This window comes from Vitis riparia, unplaced genomic scaffold (assembly GCF_004353265.1).
Source record: "Vitis riparia cultivar Riparia Gloire de Montpellier isolate 1030 unplaced genomic scaffold, EGFV_Vit.rip_1.0 scaffold499_pilon_pilon, whole genome shotgun sequence".
Taxonomy (NCBI): domain Eukaryota; kingdom Viridiplantae; phylum Streptophyta; class Magnoliopsida; order Vitales; family Vitaceae; genus Vitis; species Vitis riparia.
In genome coordinates this window covers 105,060-108,771 of record NW_023269690.1, presented here as the reverse complement: position 1 = coordinate 108,771, position 3,712 = coordinate 105,060, and positions in this window count along the sequence as shown.

The following is a 3,712-nucleotide window of genomic DNA, read 5'->3' as shown; positions in this document are numbered from 1 at the left end:
ATTGGATGTATTATTGATAATACATCATATATAGACATCAATTTTTGTTTAAACTTGCCATTTTTCTATTTTCTCTACTCACTGACTCTTTTGTTTTTTTTTAACATGTGGTTTCTCCTATATCACTCAGACTCCATGTCACTAAGGAGGTACCACTTCCTCCCTATTTTTTTAATCGCTTTTGTCACATTGAGGACAATGTTCAGCTTGGTTGGGGGGAGAGTTGAGGAAGTAAGTATTGCTATTAATGCTAAGTTATTTTGGTAATTTAGTTGCTTTTTTTTTTTTTGTTTTTTAAATTTTTAAGTTTTTTATTCTACTCTCCATGGTTATTAAGGAAAAATTTTCAAAATGAAAAGGGAGAAATTGAATTTTTGTCTTTTTACTTGACTTAGATTTTGTATTATGCTTACTAAAGTTGATAAAGTGTTGAAACATCTATTGAATTCAACCTTAGTTCTTCCACTTTAAGCTATTCACACACTGTGCACACTAGGTTCCGAGTATAAGATGAAAAACTATTTCCCTCTTCACTTAGGAAAATTTTAGACTTGGTACCTTTGACCTCATTTTTAATAGTGTTGGGACACCTTATAAAAGGCCAATGAGTCTTTGAAAAAAAAAAAAAAAATGTTTGCTTGCCTTGAAACCTGAGCAAGGTTTGAGGGGTATATGGTGAAAATCTTTAAAACCTGGTGCCCTAAGCCTTAATTCGTTGGGAGTCACCGACCTCAATGCTCGTTACAAGGGTGAATAGGTGGAGTTTAACATACTGCAGGTGCTTGGGTATTAAAATTCATTCTCAAAAGTCCGGGGTAAAATCCGAGGAGTTAGTGGTTGAAAGATCCTTAAAACTTGATGCCCTAAACCTTAATTAGTTGGGAGTCATCAATGGACCCCTGTTACATGGACAATTTAGAAAAAAATGCCTTTAAGCTTTGCACTCCTACAAGAAAAAATTGTGAAAGAAAAGAGGTGCATTCTTAGCCTATTGGAGGTTGATTAGTTTGCTAAGCTTTGAAAAAAAACTACGTTGATAGGAGAGATTAGTTTGACATACTATATCTGGAAACTAATAAATAACACATAGATTTTTGTGGAAGAGTAAGGTTTGGACCTTTGGGAGTGGAAATTATTTTGAAGCTTAAATTTGCATAATGCCTACTCTTTATGAATTGTGACTAGGCAAATTATTTTATAGCTCCTATTGAAGTTTGAGTTTTATTTCTTTCATGTTCCATGTGAGAGTTTGATCAGTCATGCCACTTGATTATTTTTTGGAGTGATCAGCATGATTTTATAAAATATTATATTATCTATTTTTCTTTATTTTTCTTTCCTTCATTGCTCAAGGACTAGCAATGTGTCAGTTGGGGGGAGTGATTACTACCCAAAAAGTGCTATTTTGTGCCTTTAAATCATTATGTTTTAAGCATTTTTGTGTAGTAGTTCTCCATTTTTATTCCAATTGGCATGTTAAGGACCTAGAAATGACTTCTAATCATATTTGTGGCTAGTTTTAGTGTTTTGACAGCTTTTTGGATCATTAAGACAAGCCAAGCAAAGGAGAGAAGCAAAGAGGAAAATAGAGGACAACAGCTGTAGTCTTCTTTCACACTTTTGGAGCACTTCCCGAAGTCCATTTCTATATGCTATATACCATTTCAAAGCTCAGAAAGTCAACAATCCAATGCTTCAAACAGTTTGCAATTCGGAGTTGAAATGAAGGAGTTACAGCCATTGGAAGCCAATCACTCCAAGCTAAAGGAAGAATTTTGCACGGCTGCGAAATCACCCTTTTGCTGGGAAATGATTTCGCAGCCATTTTGCACAGTGGAATTTCTCCTGAAGTTTCCCGATATTTGCGACCGACTCTTTTAGATCTTTTCTTCAGATATTTTTGTATAAATTTCCATTTTCTCCTTGTATTCAGCCACTCATGTAATTCCTTAGCGAGGAAGTATCCAAGGAAGGGTAAATTACCTTCCTATATAAACTCTCTTGTAAACACTAAAAAAGGGGACTCTCGGAGGAGCTTGTTCCAGGAGGACTCTCAGAAGGACTCTCGGGGAGCTTTTTCCAGGAGATCCATCATATAATATATCATATATAGAATCAACGAACAGAGCACTTGCTCTGTTTTTCATATATATTCTTGTTTTCTCGTTAGTTTTCTTTCTAGCCAATCAAACTCTGAGGATTTTCCTCAGAGGATGAGAGGCTAGGCTCTTCGTATCTTGAAGTGAGGAAAGCTGAGTAAGTTTCCACATGCATAAATTGGAAGTTTTGTTGTTTAGTTTTTAATGAAGAGAAAGTGTGACTCGCTAATGGTTTTTATCTTTTTAGTTAACTTAAAACGCCTTTAAATCACCTGGGCCAACACTTGGTAAGGCAAGTGATCTCCGTCCATGGAGATTCACTAGTTTACCCCTTGCGAGCCTCTAGGAGGTGACTTGAAGGTAGGATTTTCTAGAATTGCCAACACTTGGTAAGCTTTTGGACTCCAAGGAGACATCCATTAGTTATCTCTTGCGAGCTTTTGACGGGTAATCCAAGGTTAAAGATGACCTTGAATGGCAAGTGCTAGGTGAGAGGTATAAGCCATTGCAAGATGCATCAGTGAGAGGGATTTAGTGTTTGAACCCATTAATGGGAAGCATCTATACCACACCGGTTAGAGAATTAACTATATGTTAATTCTGTAATGCGAGGAAAGAAACAAGTGACCGAAACTCCCTTTTTGTATGAGGAATCTGAGCCTAGTGATCTGAAACTCCAAGAAACACTTTTTTTTGTAAGTAAAATCAGTTACTATTTTTGGTTAGTTTAAAACCGAATCTTTTTCATTCAAACATCTTTATGTTTTCTTTTAAAGCTAACCTTGAAATGAAAAGGCACCAATTCAGCTTTGAATTAATATTATTTGTGAAGTGAAAACCCATCCTAGTGAACGATCCTAGAGCCACTATGCTATAGTAGCTTTGTCTTTGCTACCCTAGTATATGGTGTAATAGGTTATAAATTTTGTTGATTACTCCTCAATCAAGGAGCACCAGCTGGACACGAATCAGCTGAGACACCAATTAGGCATGAATCAAATGGCGCCGTTGCCGGGGATGGTGCCACTTTACAGTCATATCACCTTTCTAGAGTACTTGTGATCTTCATCACAAGTTTGGTGACTTTTCTTTTCCTTTTTACTAACTCTTTTTATTTCTTTATTTTTCTTTGTTCATATGTTAGTATATCTTTTATTTAGTTTTTAGTTAATCTTAATAATTTTCTTTTTTCTTTAGAATTTTATTTTCTTTTGTTTTCTCTGTTTTTAATTCACAAATTGCTGGTTGTGCATGCCATATTGAATACGAGATAGCAGAGGAAGCCATGAACTTCATGAATTATGTGGCTGAAGTTTCAAGAGGTTGATCTGCCTACATCCAAACTAGAGCATGAGGTAGAGAGTGAAACAGAGAAAGAAAAGAGGGAGGAAATCAAAGGAAAGAAAAAGAAAAGCATAGAGAAAGATGACTATGATCTTAATATAAATGAAGATCCACAGAGGATAGTCATCAAGGAAGAATTGATGAAGAAATACATGCATCCGCCTTTCCCCGAAACTTTGTATGGAAAAATCATACAAACCAAATCTCAAGTGAGGGATGCAAACTTCATATGGGATCCGGGCAAGCTAAGTCAGGATCAGAATTTTTTG